We start from the raw sequence: 21,002 nt of genomic DNA, 5'->3' as shown, positions 1-21,002 counted from the left end.
ACAAAGCGCTTTTTCTGCTCCCGTTTACCCATCCAGGAGCACATTCTCAGGGTCATGCAAGGCAGACAGGAGTTCCATGCGGCTTCGTGCTCCATTCTAACCAGGGCCTGGAGATGGCAGCAGCTATCCTGGCAGAGCGGGGGGAAGCCTGTGGGACCTGCAGGGTCTCTCTCCCACCAGGCTTCCTGCCACCTGCCAGCATCTTGCCCCAGGTGCCTCCAGGCAGGGTGGCTGTCCTCAGAAGGACGTGGCCCCATGCCCTGTTCATCACTTCCCTTGTATCTCTTACCTGGGACAAATCTCATGTTCTTTTGAATTTTAAGTTTTGTGTGTGTGAACTACACAAGACCAACAGAAATAGCACACAGAAATATATAAATGTATAGAGTAGAAAATATTAATAAATCAAACACCAGTGTAGCTACTGTTCAACGTCCTCCAGCACCCAGCACAGGGAGAGGCTGGGGGAGGGTCCCCTGGAGCAGACCCTGAGTTCTCTCACTGTTGGGGCCCTCCAGTTCAAACCCCTAAGGCATGGCCCCCAATGGTTACATTAGATTTGGCTTTTAGCTCTGGGTCCTTGATACAGAGAAGATACCTATGCATCTGCCCAGATCAGGGACAACGGGGACTGCACAGAAAGCCAAAGATGCAGCATCCTGGATGGTAATTCCAGTGCTAACTGTCAAGTGACTTTGGCATTGAATTCCTTACGGGCAAAAGGGAGGGAGGAAACACACTTCCCTGGTCTGCGAGGTCTCTTGGAACCCTTGACATTTTGCCTGTGAGGACATCAGAGAGCCATACTGCAGCTGCCAGATTTTAGCCAGTCCTCCTGCCTGGGTGACCTCAGCACATCCCAACATGGAAGTTCGGAGCGGTGTCAGGAGGTACAGAGGCAGGGAGGTGAAACCAGCAGTAGCTGCTTCCCGAGGAAAACCCGTGAGGCTGTGGAAGAGGGCACCTGGCCTCCTGGTGTCCTGGTGACAGGGGGGCAATACCTGCCTGCCTTTCCAGGAGGTGGGAGGTTGGGTTAGAATGGTTGCCGACTGGGTGTGGATTCCCCAGGAATGTGTCCCAGGCGGGGATGCTCTGACCCCTGCTTTAGAAGGTAGCTGATTGGAAGGGGCACGCCCTTCACGTGCCCATCACGCTCAATACCCTTCCTCCTCCAGAAGTCCTCTAAGTTGCACTCAGCCAACCTGTGCGCGCCAGACAGAGTGTTCAGGGCTGCCCCCCAAGTGGCTTAGAAATGACTTTCACAGCCGCTCACAGAAATCAGGTAAAAAAAAAAACTGTCCCCATTTGCCCAGGACTGAAGGATATCCTGGGACACAGGACTTTCAGTGCTAAATCCAGGAATGTCCTGGGCACACGGGGGTGGCGTCTCACCTACACAGCAGACAGGAGCACTGGGGGATCCTGCCAGAAAGCTGGGCCTTCTCGGTGTGCCCAGGGAGCTACACCACCCCTCCTCAGTCCAAGGATGGCAGGAGCGACCCCTCCTGTGGCACTGATTCGCTCAGCCCTTTGCAATGCAGGGGAGGGGGTGTCCTGTGTCAAATGCCCCCGGAAGCCAGGAAGGATCAGGTAGGCTGGTGACCTCCACTGAGCTCCCTGTCGTTAGGGCTCCCTGCCTGCGCATCTCCACTTCTGGGCCTTTCTATACTCGGCAAATATTTGTTCAGCGTCTCTCCACACTACGCCAATCTTCCCAGGACTGCCTGCCTAGAATCAGAGTGCCTGGGTGCCCGTGGATGGGGCCAGGTTTCTGCACATTCTGCACTCCCCACAGGCCACCTGCTCTGGACTTGCCCTCAAGGTTGACGGGGGGACGGGGAGAAGGAAGGAGAAGGGAGAGTTCTGGGCAGTGTTGTCTGGACCCTGCTCTTCTCTGAGCCAGCACTGTTTCTACCACAGTCATATTGGCTGGCTGAAGAGCATATATTTGCACTTAGAAATTTGTAATACTTTTTATAACCAACCCCTGTGCTAACTGGGGTATTGAGTTATTCATGAGTTATGATTTGAATGATGAAATTACTAAAGAGACACCTGGATCATGGCAAGCAAAGGTGTGTGGGTTATGTCTCAAGTCCATGGGGCAAGCTTGGCATCTGTTGGCCTGAACACCTTGGGAGGGGTTGCCAGGTGACAGCCCTCACAGAGGGGGTTGATGCATCTTCTAACCCCCAAGCAGGGTGGAAACAGCAGAAGATGCTCAAACTTGAGGATGATTTTTTATTCTTGCAACCAGCTCCAAAAGATATCCCAATTTTTTAATGAAATTAAGATCTGGCCTTGTGGGGCTTTACTTGGGATGTAGGTGCCTTTGGGTAGGACAGGGTGGTCTGGAAGTTTAGTTGGGAGTGGTGGTAGAGATGGGACTGGGTTAGTTCAAACTCCTCCTCTTTTTTCTCTAATCTCTCATCCCTTCAAGGGGATGGGAAACTGGTTCTAAATCCTGAAGTGGAGAGTGAAAAAGTGAACATGGGAACAAGAAAGCATTTGCGGAGGCAACTTCTGAGGTAAATTCTCTCTATAGGAAGGGTGGACCTTGCCTCTCTGAGAAGAGGTGAGGAGACCAGGGCTTTTTCACAATCCACACTCATCCATGGGCCCTTTCTGTCCCTAATAGAAATCATTCTGCCACATCTGACTTAATTTCACCCTCTTTTTCCCCATTCACTCTTTAAACTGGTAGAGGACTATTGGGGGAATTTCCAATTCTGGTTGTTTTTAGAAAAGAATGGAAGCAAACCAAAGATGTCAGCTAGGTTCCTGTGCTCTTAAGAGAGAGGGAAAAAAACCTCAGCATCTCCCATCCCCACTGACTGTACAAGTGACAAGCCCTGGGGTCCCCAGGGGCATACATTCTGCCTACCCTCTGACCTTGGACGCTGAACTCCTGTCTCTATGCATCTTAACACCTCTGTATTCAGGGACCCAGATGTGAAAATCACTCCTGCTTTAATTTTTTAAAATACACACACACGCACACACACACACACACACACACACACACACACAGAGTCACACAAAGCCCTTGGCATGTGGTAGACTTAATTTTGAAGGAGGAAGATTTGACATCATAATAACTCAACAACTTCACATGGAGCAACAGCAGCTTCATCTTAGAGCTTCCCTACCCTTGAAATGTCATTTCTTACTCCCAGCCCACTCGCTGTCTTGCTAGCTCCTTCTTCCTCTGGGATAATATTAGTTTCCATCTGTCCCTTCCCCCATTCCTCCCCATCTTAACCTTGGACTGTCAAGATGTCAATTATCCTTACATTGATTTACAAATTTAATGAAATTCCTATCAAAATCCCAGCAAGAATTTTTGTAGATATATATAAGATTATTCTAAATTTTGTATCAAAAGGCAAAAGAATTGGAATAGCTAAAACAATGTTGAAAAGGAAGAATAATGTGGAAGAAATCATTCTACCCAAGTTTAAGATAGCTACAATAAGAAAGACAAGCACCCAACCCGGGAAGCACCCTCATCTTGCAAGCCTGATGCTCCCCACTCCCTCACAGCTGACACCCAGCCTGGGAAATGCTCTCCTTTGCTCAAGGCAGGGACTATCCTGTCACAAGTGCCCAGCCCTGGAAGAGCAATTTATCCCTGCAGGCTGGAGACTCCCTTCTCCCAAATAGAAGCAGCAGGCAACCCAGTCTGCCCTCTCAAGCAGCACCAGAAAGACCAGTGTTAACCTCACTAGCACTAGATAAACTAAGTAGACCACAATAACTCTGAAAATTAAATTTTCCTTGAAACTACAGCTCATAAAAGTAAGCCAAGACCTTTGTGCTAAACCTAAACAGGGTGACTGAGTACTGAAATTAAAAATTTGTATAAAACCCAGGGTCTCCTAACATAATAGCCAAAACATACAGGATAGAATAATAAAAAAAAAATCACCCATCATACCAAGAGTCAGGGAAATCACAATTTGAATGAGGAAAGACAATCGACTGATGCCCACAATAAGATAAATTATCTGGCAAAAGTTTTAAAGCGTTAGTTGCTTCAATAAACAATTATAAATTATCTTGAAACAAATGAAAAAATAGAAAATTTCAGCCAATAAATAGACACTATAACAAAGAAGCAAACAGAAATTATAGAACTGAAAAATAATAATAACAGAAGTTTTTTTAAAAAAAACCTTACTGGGGCTTCCCTGGTGGCACAGTGGTTGAGAGTCCGCCTGCCGATGCAGGGAACACGGGTTCGTGCCCTGGTCCGGGAAGATCCCACATGCCGCGGAGCGGCTGGGCCCGTGGGCCATGGCCGCTGAGCCTACGCGTCCGGAGCCTGTGGTCCGCAGTGGGAGAGGCCACAACAGTGAGAGGCTCGCGTACCGTAAAAAAATAAATAAATAAATAAAAAATTAAAAAAATAAAAAAAACCTTACTGGATAGGCAAAATAGTAGAATGGAGATGAGAGAGGAAAGAATCAGTGAACTTGAGGACAGAATAATAGAATTTACTCAGTCTGAGCAGCAGATAGAAGAAAGACTAAAGAAAATAAATAAATAAATAAACAGAGCTTCAGGGATCTATGTGAAAATGACAAAAGACCCAACATTCATACAATTGTCATCCAAGAAGCAGAAGAGGAGGGGAAATGCTGAAAAAGTTCTCAGAGAAATAATGGCTGAAATCCCAAATTTGGCAAAAGCTCACAGATCAAAAAAGCTGAATGAACACCAAAGGATAAATTCAAAAGAAATCCATGCCAAGATACATCATAATTAAATTTGTGAAAACTAAAGACGAGGGGAGAATCTTGAAATTGGCAAATAGAAATGACACATTAACTGTAAGGGAACACCAACTTGAATAACAAATTTCTCATCTGAAACCATTGAGAGCAGAAGGAAGTGGCATAATATTTTTCAGATGCAAAAATAAGACAACTATCAACTGTGAATTCTACATTGGGCAAAACTATCCTTCAGGAATGAAGGAGAAATACACATTCTCATATGAATAAAAAGAGAATTTAAGGCTAGCCTTAAAGAATGGCAAAAGGAGTTTGTCCAAATGGAAAGGAAATAATATAAGGAAGAATCTTGGAGCATCAGGAAGGAAAATAAAACAATAGAAAGAAAATAAATATGTGTATATACAACAAACTATTCTCTCCTTATAAGCTTTATAAACCATATTTTATGACTGAAACAAAAATTATAACACCATCTGAAACCCAAGACAGTAATATTTAAAAGTGAGCTAGGTAAAAGGACTTAAATAGACTTAAATAGAATTAATCCATGCTTCACTCAAAGTATTAAAATGTTGATATCAGCAGACTTTTATAAGTGGCATATATATTATAATACCTAGAGCAACCAAAAGAAATGCAAACCATAAAGAAATACAGTCAAAAACACTATACAGGGCTTCCCTGGTGGCACAGTGATTGAGAGTCTGCCTGCTGATGCAGGGGACACGGGTTCATGCCCTGGTCCAGGAAGATCCCACATGCCATGGGGTGGCTGGGCCCGTGAGCCATGGCCCTGAGCTGACACAGGATTGAGTGGCTCTGATTCCACAGCTTGAGTGAAATCATCAAATCAGGTTCTCTGCCTAGACGAGGATGAGGTTTTGTGGCAGTAGTGGCTATCTATCACCATGGAAACCATGCCAGCCACTTGCCCTTAATGGTGGCCTCTGCAGAATGCTCCTGAGGTTTTCTTTGCTTCCTCTCCCTACTCGCCACCTCCCACCCCCAATTAATAAATCCCCTGCTGAATCCCTCTATGTTCTGTTTCTTGGGGTCACTCTTCAAAAGGAAGCAAGGTTGTTCCACTGTTGGCAGAAGGCCACTTCTGTTGTCCTTAGACAAGTTACTTAGCCTCTCCAGGTATCAATTTCCTCGTTTGTGAAAGAATAACCCACTTCTTTGGATTGTTGTGGGGGATACATTCATTTTATACATAAGTACATTGTGTGTGTGTGTGTGTGAGCCTAGGACGATACATTCATTTTATACATAAGTACATTGTGTGTGTGTGTGTGAGCCGAGGACAAAACATTTCTGAATACATTCAGATACCTTTCCTACACCTCACCCTGACATATATACACTACCATGTGTAAAATAGATAGCTAGTGTGAAGCTGCTGTATAGCACAGGGAGCTAAGCTCTGTGCTCTCTGATGATCTAGAGGGGTGGGATGGGGGTTGTGGGAGGGAGGCTAAAGAGGGAGGGGTTATATACCCTATATGCTACACAAACATTAATTTTTTAAGAAGCAGGAATGGTTATATTAACATCAGATAAAGTACACTTTAGAGTAAAGAAAATTATTAGAAAAAAAAGACATTACATAATAATTAAAGGATCAATATACCAGAAGCAATAATAATCTTAAATGTGTATGCACCAAACAACAAAGCTTCAAATTCCATAAAGCAAAAATGTATAGAACTGAAAAGAGAAATAAACAAGTCCACGATGATAGTTGGGGACTTTAAAAAAAACCCTCTCAGCAACTATTAGAACTACTAGAGAGAAAATCAACAAAGATATAGAAGATCTGAACAACCCAATCACTCAACAAGTTCTGTTTGAGATGTATAAAATCCTCCACTCAAAAAACAGCAAAATACACATACTTTTCACCAAAAAGGCCATACCCTAGGCCATGAAACAAACTTCAACAAATTTAAAAGAATTGAAATCATACAGAATATGTTCTCTAACCATAATGGAATCAAAGCAGAAATCAGTAACAAAAAACAATAGAAAAAAGTCTAAGCACTTGGTAAGTAAACAATACACTTCTAAATAATCCAAGGGTCAAAGGGAAAATCTTAAGGAAATAAAAAATAGATAGGACTGAATGCAAATAAAAATATGATGTATCCAAATATGTAGGATGCAGCTAAAGTAGTGCTGAGAGGGAAAATTATACCACTAAAGAATACACTAGAAAAGAAGACAGGCCTCAAATCAGCAATCTAAATTCCTATTCAAGAAACTAGAAAAAGAAGAGCAAAAGATACCCAAAGCAAGAAGAAGGAAAGAAATAATAAAGAGAAAAGTAGAGAAAGAGTGGCCAAGATGGCGGAGTAGGAAGACCCTGAGTTCACCTCCTCCCACAGGTGCACCAAAATTACAACTCTTTACAGAGCAACTATTGATGAGGAAAAATGGAAAACTAGAAGAAAAGATCTTCTACAGCTAAATATATAAAGAAGGAACCAGAATGAGATGGGCAAGAGAGGCAGAGACATGGTATAGTCAAGATCAATAGCCCTGGGTGGGTCACCCAAAAAAGTGAGGATAATTACAATTGCAGAGGTTCTCCCCCAAGGAGTGAGTGGTCAAGCTCAATATCAGGCTCCCCAGCCCAGGGATCCTGCACTGGGAAGACAAGACCCCACTCTTAAAGAGCACACACAAAATCTCACAACCTCTAGGACCCAGGGTAGAAGGGGTAATTTGAAAGGAACCAGGGTAAGCCTCACCTGCTGATCTTAGCCTTCCAGAGAGGCAGAAGGCAACTGGGGCTCACCCTGGGGACAGAGACACTGGCAACAATCATTTTGGGGAGCTTGTTCTGCCACATGGACACTGGTGCTGGCAAGTACCACTTTGGAATCCTCCTTCTGGCTTATTAGCACTGGAACCTGGCCCCACCCAACAGCCTTTTGGCACCAGAACTGGGACACCTCAGACCAAGCAATTAGCCGGGCAGAGACACAGATCCACCCACCAGCAGGCTGGCTGCCTTAGAACCTCCTGAGCCCCCAGCTGCCCCAGGATCTCACCATCTACTATATATAAAATAGATAAACAACAAGGTCCTACTGTATAGCACAGGGAACCATATTCAATATCTTGTAATAAAATATAATGGAAAATATGAAAAAGAATATAAATAGATATGTAGATGTAGATAGACAAAGATATATATCTGAATCACTTTGCTGTATACCAGAAACTAACACAACATTGTAAATTAACTATACTTCAATTTTTTTTTAAAAAATAAGATAAGACCCCAGAAGAAAAACTAAGTGAAGTGGAGATAGGCTATCTGCAGGATAAAGAGTTCAAGGTACTGATCATAAAGATATTCAAAGAACTTGAGAGAAGATTGGATTAACAGTGAGAGTTAGAAATTTTAAAAGAGTTACAAAATATAAAGAACCAAACAGAGATGAAGTACTGTATACAATCACTGAAATGAAAAACACACTAGAAGGAGTCAACAGTAGACTAGATGATACAGAGGAACAGAACAGCAAGCTGGAAGGCAGAGTAGTGGAAATCACTGAAGCTGCACAGAAAAAAAAATTTTTTTAATAAAAAGAAATGAGGACAGTTTAAAAGACCTCTGGGATAACATCAAGCCTATTAACATTAAACATTATGGGAGTCCCAGAAGGAGAAAAGAGAGAGAAGGGGCAGAGAACGTTTTGAGGAAATAATAGCTGAAAACATCCCTAAACTGGGAAAGGAAAAAGACATCCATGTCCAGGAAGTATAGAGAGTACCAAACAGGATCAACCCAAAGAGGACCACACCAAGACACATTGTAATTAACATGGAAAAAATTAAAGATAAATAGAGAATGTTAATAGCAGCAATGAAAAAGCAACAAGTTCCATACAAAGGAAATCCCATAAGGCTTACAGCTGACATCTCAGCAGAAACTCTGTAGGCCAGAGAGAGTGGCACAATAAAGTGATGAAAGGGAAAAACCTACAACCAAGAATACTCTACCCAGCAAGGCATTCAATCAGATTTGATGGAGAGATCAAAAGTTTTAGAGAGAGGGCTTCCCTGGTGGCGCAGTGGTTGAGAGTCCGCCTGCAGATGCAGGGGACACGGGTTCGTGCCCTGGTCTGGGAGGATCCCACATGCCGTGGAGCGGCTGGGCCCGTGAGCCATGGCCACTGAGCCTGCGCGTCCGGAGCCTGTGCTCCGCAACGGGAGAGACCACAACAGTGAGAGACCCGCATACCGCAAAAAAAAAAAAAAAAAAGTTTTAGAGAGAAGCAAAAGCTCAAAGAGTTCAGTACCACCCAATCAGCTTTACAAGAATTGTTAAAGGGGCTTCTCTAAGTGAAAAAGAAAAGAAACATGAAAATTATGACAGGAAAAATCTCATTGGTAAAGGCAAACATATAGTTAAGGTAGGAAATCAACCATATATATGGCTAGTAGGAAGGTTAAAAACAAAAGTAGTAAAATCATCTATATCAGCAATAAGCAGTTAAGGGATGCACAAAACAAAAGGATGCAAAATATAATATCAAAAACAGTAAATGTGGGAGGAGGGAGTAAAAATGCAGGGGTGAATGCATTTGAACTTTAAAGATCAGCAACATAAAATAATCCTAGATAGATAGATAGATAGATAGATGTAAGCCTCACAGTAACCACAAACCAAAAAATCTATAATTGTTACACACACAGAAAAGAGAAAGGAATACAAACATAACACTAAAAATAGTCAGCAGATTACAAGGGAAGACAACAAAAGATAAAGAAAAGAACAAAAAAGAACTACAAAAACAACCAGAAAACAATGAACAAAATGTCGATAAATACATACCTAATAAAAATTACTTTAAATTTAAATAACTAAATGCTCCAATCAAAAGGCATGGAGTGGCTGAATGGATACAAAAAAAGACCATATATATACTGCCTACAAGAGACTCACTTCAGGTCTAAAGACGTGCACACACGCACACTGAAAGTGAAGGAATGGAAAAAGGTATTCCATGCAAATAGAAATGAAAAGAAAGCCAGGGTAGCAATACTTATATCAGACAAAATAGACTTTAAAAGAAAGATTGTAACAAAAGACAAAGTAGGACATTACATAATGATTAAGGGATCAATCCCAGAAGGAAATATAAATATATAAACTGTAAATATATATGCCCCCAACATAGGAGCACCTCAATATATAAGGCGAATGTTATCAGGCATAAAGGAAGAAATCAACAGTAACACATAATAGTAGGGGACTTTAACACCCCACTTACATGAATGGACACATCATTCAGACAGAAAATCAGTAGGGAAACAGGGGCCTTAAATGACACATTAGATCAGTTCTAACTAATAGATATGTAAAGAACATTCCATCCCAAGTAGCAGAATACACATTCTTTTCAAGTGCATGTGGAACATTCTCCAGGATAGATCACAGTCTAAGCCACAGGAAAACAAGTCTCAGTAAATTTTAGAAAACTGAAAAATCAAATCAAGCATCATTTCTGACCACAATGCTATGAGAATATAAATCATCTGTAAGAAAAAAACTGCAAAAAATGCAAACACATGGAGGCTAAACAATATGCTACTAAACAGCCAATGGATCACTGAGGGAATCAAAGAGGAATTTTTTTAAAATGCCTGGAGAGAAATGAAAATAAAAAGTCAGTGATCCAAAATCTATGGGATGCAGCAAAAGCAATTCTAAGAGGGAAGTTTACAGTGATACAAGCCTCCCTCAAAAAGTAAGAAAAATCTCAAATAAACAACCTAGTCTTACACCTAAAGGAACCAGAAAAACAAGAACAAACATAACCCAAAGTTATCAGAAGGAAAGAAATCAGAGCTGAAATAAATGAAATAGAGACTAAAGAAACAATGAAAATTATCAATGAAACTAAGAGCTGGTCCTCTGAAAAGATAAACAAAATTGATAAACCTTTAGCCAGACTCATCAAGAAAAAAAGAGAAAGGTCCCAAATCAAAAAAAAAAATCAGAAATGAAAAGAAGTTTACAAAGAATCATAATAGATTACTACATACAAATATATGCCAATAAAGTGGACAACCTAGAAGAAATGGACAAATTCCTAGCCATGTACAATCTTCCAAGTCTGAACCAGGAAGAGAGTATGAACAGACAAATTACAAGGCATGAAGGTGAATCAGTAATAAAACAACTCCCAAAAGACAAAAGTCCAGGACCAGATGACTTCACAGGTGAATTCTACCAAACATTTAGAGAAGAGTCAACACCTATCCTTCTCAAACTATTCCAAAAAATCACAGAGGAAGGAATGCTTCTGAACTCATTCTGCAACACCAGCATCGCTGTGATACCAAAATCAGACAAAGATATCACAAAAAAAGAAAATTACAGGCCAATATCACTGATAACATAGATGCAAAAATCCTCAACAAAATATTAGCAAATCAAATTCAATAACACAGCTAACAGGATCATACACCATGATAAAGTGGCATAAGGATGGTTCAGTATCCACAAATCAATCAATGTGATAAATCACTTAACAAATTGAAAATAAAAATCATGTGATCATCTCAGTAGATGCAGAAAAACTTTTGCCAAAATTCAGCATTCATTTATGATAAAAACTCTCCACAAAGTAGGTATAGAGGGACCATATATCAACATAATAAAGGCCATATATGATAAGCCCACAGCTAATATCACCCTCAATGGTGAAAGGCTGCAAACATTTCCTCTAAGATCAGGAACAAGACAAGGATGCCCACTCTGGCCACTTTTATTCAATATATTATTGGACTTTCTAGCCACAGCAATCAGACAATAAAAAGAATAAAAGGAAACCAGATTGGAAAGGAAGAAGTAAAACTGTCACTGGTTGCAGATGACATGATAGTATACATAGAAAATTCTCAGGATGCCACCAAAAAACTATTACAGCTCATCAATGAATTCTGTAAAGTTGGAGGATAAAAAATTAATATACAGAAACCTGTTGCATTTCTATACACTAACAACAAACTATCAGAAAAAGAAATTAAGAAACAGTCCCTTTTACTATCACATCACAAAGAATAAAATACCTAGGAATAAATCTAAGTAAGGAGGTAAAAGACCTGTACTCGGAAAACTATAAGACACTGATGAAGGGAATTGAAGACAACACAAACAGATGGAAAGATGTACTGTGTTCATGAATTGAAAGAATTAATATTGTTAAAATGACCATACTACCCAAGGCAATCTACAGAGTCCATGCAATTTCTATCAATGTACCAGTGGCATTTTTAACAGAACTAGAACAAATAATTCTAAAATTTGTGTGAAAACACAAAAGACCCCCAATAGCCAAAACAATCGTGAGAAAGCAAAACAAAGATGGAGGTATCACGCTCCTCGATTTCAAGCTATACTACAAAGCTACAGTTATCAAAACAATGTGGTACTGGCACAAAAGCAGACACAAAATTCAATGGTACAGAATAGAAAAACAGGAAATGAACCAACACTTATATGGTCAATGAATCTATGACAAAGGATGCAAGAATATACAATGGGGAAAAGACAGTCTTTTCAATAAATGGCATAAGGAAAACTGGACAGGTACACATAAAAGAATCAAACTGGGCTACTTTCTCACACCATGCACAAAAATAAATTCAAAATGGATTAAAGACTTAAATATAAAACCTGAAACCATAAAACTTCTGGAAGAAAACATAGACAGTATGCTCTTTGACATGACTCTTAGTAATAGTCTTTTGGATATGTCTCCTCAGGCAAGGGAAACTAAAGCAAAAATAAACCAATGGGACTAGATCAAACTAAAAGCCTTTTGCACAGTGAAGGAAACCATCAACACAATCAAAAGCCCAGGGACTTCCCTGGTGGTAAAGCGGATAAGACTCTGCGCTCCCAATGCAGGGGGCCTGGGTTCGATCCCTGGTCAGACAACTAGATCCCACATGCATGCCGCAACTAAGAGTTCACATGCTGTAACTAAGGAGCCCACCTGCCACAACTAAGACCCCATGCAACCAAATAAATAAATATTTTTTAAAAAATTAAAAGGTCATCTACTAAATGGAGAAGATATTTGCAAACGATATATCTTATAAGGGGTTAATACCCAAAATATACAAAGAACTCAAAGAGCTCAATTCAAAACAAACAAACAAACAAAAACAAAACAAAACAAAAACAAAATGAATGAAAAATGGGTAGAGGACCTGAATGGGCATTTTTCCAAAGAAGACATACTGATAGCCAACAGGCACATGAAAAGATGCTCAACATCACTAATCATCCAGGAAATGCAAATCAAAACCACAATGATATATTACCTCACACCTCTCAGAATGACTGTTATCAAGAACACAACAAATAAAAAGGGTTAGTGAGGATGTAGAGGAAAGGGAACCCCCATACATTGTTTGTGGAAATATAAATTTGTGCAGCACTATTGAACACAGCATGGAGATTCCTCAAAAAATTAAAAGTAGAACTACCATATGATCCAGCATTTCCACTCCTGGGTATTTATGTGAGGAAAACAAAAACACTAAATAGAAAAGATATATGCACCCCAATGTTCATTGTAGCATTATTTACAAGAGCCAAGATACAGAAGCAACCCAAGTTCCCATCAATGGAGGAATGCATAAAGAAGATGTGTTTTATATATACATATATATACACATATATATTATATATACAATATTATGTATGCATATATAATGGAATATTACTCAGCCATAAATAAGAATGAAATCTTGCATTTGCAACAACATGGATGGACCTAGAGGGTATTATGCTAAGTGACGTAAGTCAGACAAAGACAAATACTGTATATTTTCACTTATATATAGAATCTAAAAACAAAACAAATGCACAAACAAAACAAAACAGAAACAGAGTTATAGATACAGAGAAGAAACAGGTGATTACCAGAGGGGAGGGAAGTAAGGGGAGGAAAGAAATAGATGAGGGAGATTAAGAGGTACAAACTTCCATTTGCAAAATAAAGATCATGGGTATAAAATGTAAAGTGTGGGGAATATAGTCAATAACTTTGTAGTATCTTTTTATAATGACATAGTGCAACTAGACTTACTGTGGCGATCATTTTGAAATGTATAAAAACACCAAATCACTATATTGTTTAAACAGGAACTAACATAGTGTTGTAAATCAATTATACTTCAAAACCAACCAAACAAACAAACTCATATTAAAAGACATCAGATATGTGGTTACCAGAGGCAGGGGATTGGGGGAGGGGGAATTGATGAAGGCAGTCAAAAGGTACAAACTTCCAATTCCAAGATAAATAAGTATTAGGGATGCAACGTACAACATGATTAATATAATTAACACTGTTGTATGTTATATAGGGAAGTTAAGAGAGTAAATCGTAAGACTTCCATTATAAGAAAAAATTGTTTCTCTAGTTCTTTAATTTTCTGTCAATATGAGAAGGTGGATGTTCACTAAACTTATTGTAATAGTCACTTCATGTTTTATATAAGTCAAATTATTATTTTGTACACCTTAAACTTATACAGTGCTGTATGTCAATTATCCCTCAATAAGATTGGAAGAAAGAAGTATTAAAAAAATCTTAAAAATATGAGGAAAGTAGAAATCAATGAAACTGAAACAGGAAAATAATAAAGAAAATCAATGAAACCAAAAGCCTCTTCTTTGAAAAAATCAATAAAATAGATAAACTTCTAAAAAACTTACAAAAATAAAAAGAGAGAAGTCACAAATCACCAATACTGGGGATGAAACAGCAGATAGCACTACAAATCCTGAAGCCATTATAAAGATAATAAGGGAATGTTATAAATAACTTTACACCCACAAATTCAACAACTTGGAAAAAGTGGGTCAATTCCTCAAACCATAAACTACTAAAACTCAACTAAAATGAAGTTGATCATCTAAAATAGTCCTATAACCATTAAAGAAATTGAATTCACTATTTCTCCCAGAACAGAAATATCCAGGCCCAGATGGTTTCACTTGAAAACTCTACCAAACAGTTAAAGATGGATCAAACAATTAAGAAAAAGGTAATAGGAATATACATATCAATAATAACCTTGAATGTAAATGGATTAAATGCCCCAACCAAAAGGCACAGACTGGCTGAATGGATACAAAAACAAGACCCATATATATGCTGTCTACAAGAGACCCACTTCAGACCTAGAGACACATACAAACTGAAAGTGAAGGGATGGAAAAAGATATTCCATGCAAATGGAAATCAAAAGAAAGCTGGAGTAGAAATACTTGTACCAGATAAAATGGACTTTAAAATAAAGACTGTTACAAGAGATAAGGATAGACACTACATAATGATCAAAGGATCAATCAAAGAAGAAGATATAACAATTATAAATGTTTATGCACCCAACATAGGAGCACCTCAATACATAAGGCAAATGCTAACAACCATGAAAGGAGAAATCGACAGTAACACAATAATAGTAGGGGACTTTAACACCCCACTTACACGAATGGACAGATCATCCAAACAGAAAATAAATAAGGAAACACAAGCTTTAAGTGACACAATAGACCAGATAGATCTAATTGATATTTATAGAAAATTCCACCCCAAAGTGGCAGAATACATTTTCTTCTCAAGGGCACATGGAACATTCTCCAGTATAGATCACAACTTGGATCACAAATCAAGTCTCAGAAAATTTTAAAAAATTGAAATCGTATCAAGCATCTTTTCTGACCACAATGCTATGAGATTGGAAATCAATTATAGAGAAAAAAACTGCAAAAAACACAAATACATGGAGGCTAAACAGTGTGCTACTAAATAACCAAGAGATCACTGAAGAAATCAAAGAAGAAATTTAAAAATGCATAGAAACAAATGACAACGAAAACGCAATGACACAAAACTTATGGGATGCAGCAAAAGCAGTTCTAAGAGGGAAGTTTACAGCAATTCAATCTCACCTCAAGAAACAAGAAAAATCTCAAACAAACAATCTAACCCTACACTTAAAACAACTAGAAAAAGAAGACCAAAGAAAACCCAAAGTCAGCTGAAGGAAAGAGATAATAAAGGTCAGAGCAAAAATAAATGAAATAGAAGTGAAGAAAACAATAGCAAAGATCAATAAAACTAAAAGCTGGTTCTTTGAGAAGATAAACAAAATTGATAAACCCTTAACCAGACTCATCAATAAAAAAAGGGAGAGGACACAAATCAATAAAATTAGAAATGAAAAAGGAGAAATCACAACTGACAAGGCAGAAATACAAAGGATTTTAAGAGACTACTGCAAACAACTGTACTCCAATAAAATGGACAACCATGAAGAAACGGACAAATTCTTGGAAAGGTGCAATTTTCCAAGATTGAACCAGGAAGAATTAGAAAATATAAACAGACCTATCACAAGTAATGAAGTTGAAACCGTAATTAAAATTCTTCCAACAAACGAAAGTCCAGGACCAGATGGCTTCACAGGTAAATTCTATCAAACATTTAGAGAAGAGCTAACATCAATGCTTCTCAAACTCTTCCAAAAAATTGCAGAGGGAGAAACACTCCCAAATTCACTCTACGAAGCCACCATCACCCTGATACAAAAACCAGAAAAAGATATCACCAAAAAAGAAAATTATAGACTAATATCACTGATGAACATAGATGGAAAAATCCTCAACAAAATACTAGCAAACAGAATCCAACAGCACATTAAAGGATCATACACCATGATCAAGTGGGATTTATCCCAGGGATGCAAGAATTCTTCAATATACACAAATCAATCAATGTGATACACCACATTAACAAATTAAGGAATAAAAACCATATGATCATCTTAATAGATGCAGAAAAGGTTTTTCGTAAAATTCAACACCCATTTATGATTAAAACTACACAGAAAATGGGCATAGAGGGAACCCACCTCAACATAATAAAGGCCATATATGACAAACCCATAGCAAGCATCATACTCAATGGTGGAAAAACCAAAAGCATTTCCACTAGGATCAGGAACAAGACAAGGATGTCCACCCTCACCACTCTTATTCAACATAGTTTTGGAAGACCTAGCCACAGCAATCAGAGAAGAAAAAGAAATAAAAGGAATACAAATTGGAAAAGAAGAAGTAAAACTGTCACTATATGCTGATGACATGATATTATACATAAAAAATCCTAAAGATGCTACCACAAAACTACTAGAACTAATCAGTGAATTTGGTAAGGTTGCAGGTTACAAAATTAATGCACAGAAATCTCTGGCATTCCTATACACCAACAACGAAAAATCAGAAAGAGAAATTAAGGAAACAATCCCATTTACCACTGCAACAAAAAGAATAAAATACCTAGGAATAAACCTGACTAAGGAAGCAAAAGTCTTGTACTCAGAAAACTATAAAACACTGATGAAAGAAATCAAAGATGACATAAACAGATGGAGAAATATGCCATGTCCTTGGATTGGAAAAATCAATATTGTGAAAACGACTATACTACTCAAAGCAATCTACAGATTCAATGCAATCCCTATCAAACTACCAATGGCATTCTTCACAGAATTAGAACAAAAAATCTTACAATTCACATGGAAACACAAAATACTCCAAATAGGCAAAGCAATCTAGAGAAAGAAAAACGGAGCTGGAGGAATCAGGCTCCCTGACCTCAAACTATACCACAAAGCTACAGTAATCAAGACAGTATGGCACTGGCACAAAAACAGAAATATAGATCAATGGTACAGGATAGAAAGCCCAGAGATAAACCCATGCACATATGGGCACCTAATTTACGCCAAAGGAGGCAAGAACATACAATGGAGAAAAGACAGCCTCTTCAATAAGTGGTGCTGGGACAACTGGACAGCTACATGTAAAAGAATGAAATTAGAACACCCCCAACACCATACACAAAAATAAACTACAAATGGATTAAAGAATTAAATGTAAGATCAGACACTATAAAACTTTTAGAGGAAAAACACTCTTTGACATAAACCACAGTGAGATCTTTTTGACCCACCTCCTAGAGTAACAGAAATAAAAACAAAAATAAGCAAATGGGACTTAATTAAACTTAAAAGCTTTTGCACAGCAAAGGAAACCATAAACAAGACGAAAAGACAACCCTCAGAGTGGGAGAAAATATTTGCAAATGAAACAACAGACAAAGGATTAATCTCTAAAATATACGAACCGTTCATGGAGCTCAATATCAAAAAACAAACAATCCAGTTAAAAAATGGGCAGAAGACCTAAACAGACATTTCACAAATGAAGACATACAGTCTTCATTTGGCCAAGAGGCACATGAAAAGATGCTCAACACCACTAATTATTAGAGAAATGCAAATCAAAACTGCAATGAGGTATCACCTCACGCCGGTCAGAATGGCCATTATCAAAAAAGCTAGAAACAATAAATGCTGGAAAGGGTGTGGTGTAAAGCGAATCCTCCTGCACTGTTGGTGGGAATGTAAATTGATACAACCACTATGGAAAACAGTATGGAGTCTCCTTAAAAAACTAAAACTAGAACTACCAGATGACCCAGCAATCCCAGTACTGGGCATATACCCTGAGAAAACCATAATTCAAAAAGAGACATGCACCACAATGTTCATTGCAGCACTATTTACAATAGCCAGGACGTGGAACCAACCTAAATGTCCATCGACAGATGAATGGATAAAGCAGATGTGGCACATATATACAATGGAATATTACTCAGCCATAAAAAGAAACGAAATTGAGTTATTTGTAATGAGCTGGATGGACCTAGAGTCTGTACTTTACTACAGAGTGAAGTAAGTCAGAAAGAGAAAAACAAATACTGTATGCTAACACATATATATGGAATCTAAAAAAAAAAAAATGGTACTGTTGAACCTAGGGGCAGGGCAGGAATAAAGAGGTAGGCATAGAGAATGGACTTGAGGACACAGGGTGGGAGGGGGAAGCTGGGGTGAAGTGGGAGTGGTGTGGACATGTGTACACTACCGGATGTGGGGAGGTTGGCTGGTAGGAGGCAGCAGCAAGGCATGGGGGGATGGGCTCAGTGTTTTGCGATGGCCTGGAGGGGTGGGAGGGGGAGGATGCGGGGAGGCTCGGGACGGAGGGGGGATGGGGACAAGTGTGTACATGTGGCTGATCCGCTCTGTTGTGCAATGGGGACTGGCACAGTATTGTTGAGCGATTGTGCTTCAATAAAGATCTATTAAAAGAAAAAAGAAGAATCAACACCAATTTTACACAATCTCTTCCAAAAAATAGGAGAGAATACCTCCTAAAAAATTTATTAGGCCATTATCCTGAAACCAAAATCAGACAGAGACAATACAAAAAAAGAAAACTACTAAATATTATCATAAATATAGATGCAAAAATCCCCCATAAAATATTAGTAAATCACCTCCCAACAAAGAAAAGTGCAGGACTACATGACTTCATTGATAAATTCTACCACATGTTTAGAATATAACTAACACCAATACTCTTCAAATGTTTCCCCAAAATTAAAGAGATGGGAACATTTCTAAACTCATTCTATGAGGCCAGCATAACCCTGACACTACAGTCAGACAAAGACACTACAAGAAAAGAAAACTACAGATCAATATCCCTGATGAATATGGAAGTAAAAATCATAACAAAATACTAGCTAACAGAATTCAATAACACATTAAGAGGATTATACACCATGATCAAGTGGGGTTTATTCCTAGAATGCAAGGATGGTTCAACATATAAAATTCAATCAATGTAATACATCTTGTCAACAGAATGACTGTGGGGAAATGACAGTATCATCTCAACTGATGCTGAAAAAGCATTTAACAAAATTCAACACCCTTTCATTGTAAAAACACTCAACAAACTAGGAATAGAAGGAAGTTACCTCAACATAATATTTGTAATAGCCCCAAACTGGAAACAACCCAAATATCCTTCAACGAGTGAATGGTTAAATCAACTGTGGTACATCTATACAATGGAATACTGCTCAGCAACAAAAAGAAACAAACTACTGATGTATGCAATAACTCAGATGGCTCTTCAGGGCATTATGCTGTGTGAAAAAAATCCCAAAAGACCACACACTGAATGATTCCACTTATATAACCTTCTTGAAATGACAAAATTATAGACATGGAAATTTGTGGTTGCCAAGGGTTAGGAAGAGTAGGGAGTGGTGGGGAGGTAGCAAGTGACTATAAAGCATAAGTGAGATCTTTGTGGTGATGGAATAATTCTGTATCTTCATTTCAGTGATGATTATACAAATCTACAGGTGTGATAAAATGGCATCAAACTATACATAAACATTGTGCCAGTGTCAATTTTCTTGTTTTGATATTGTACTATAATTATGTAAGAAGCCATTGGGAGAAACTGGATGAAAGGTACATGGGACCTCTCTTGTACTATCTTTGCAACTTCCTGTGACTCTATAATTATTTCAAAATAAAGCACACACATGCACAGTCACACAAAGCCCTTGGAAGCATGGCAGATATTACTCTGATGGAGGAAGAGTTGACATCATAGTAATGCAAACATCCTCACCAGAAGTGGCCACGTCTTCCACTTAAGACCTTCTCTTCTCTTGAAATACCATTCATCATCCATCCTCCTTCTACCCTCCTGGCACATCACTTCAGCAGCCCCAATCTTCTCCCATATTGCTAGTTCCTTTCCCTCCCTCCTTGGCTGGTTCTAGGGTAAACTTCACTTCCATCTGTCCCCTCCAACAATTCCCTCACATCTCCTCCTTGGGCTGCCAATCATAGGCCACCACTGTGCCCCCACCCCAGGGCAACCAATCAGAGGTAGCCATCCTCCTTCCCGCGTGTGACTCAAATTGGACCAATCAGAGTCCTTGCCGGGGGTTGCCATATGACTGCTGCAGTTATGGGCTCAGAGTGATGCATTCTTGGCTGCATACCTCTGGGGGCACCACTGACAATGTGTTCTACAAAACATTACACCCAGAGGGAATCTAAGCCTGAGTCCCAGAAGAAGAAGCTGTGAGAAAGAAGGACTTAGCAAAATGACAAGTCTAAAAAACAAAAGTCAAGTCTACACCAGGCAAGGCAAGAAGGGCTTTTCTGGGTGCCAACAAGCCAGGAAGGAGGGGACTGTAGCCAAGTAGGTAGGCCCTGCCCAGGCTCATCTGCTTCCCAGACCACCTACGTTCACTCCCAGGGAGCCTGATGCCCTCACGTGGG

This window comes from Delphinapterus leucas, chromosome 13, assembly GCF_059928025.1.
Source record: "Delphinapterus leucas isolate spDelLeu-1000000601 "Yukka" chromosome 13, BTC_Dleu_Yukka2, whole genome shotgun sequence".
Lineage (NCBI taxonomy): Eukaryota > Metazoa > Chordata > Mammalia > Artiodactyla > Monodontidae > Delphinapterus > Delphinapterus leucas.
Note: the sequence above shows the minus strand (reverse complement) of the source record.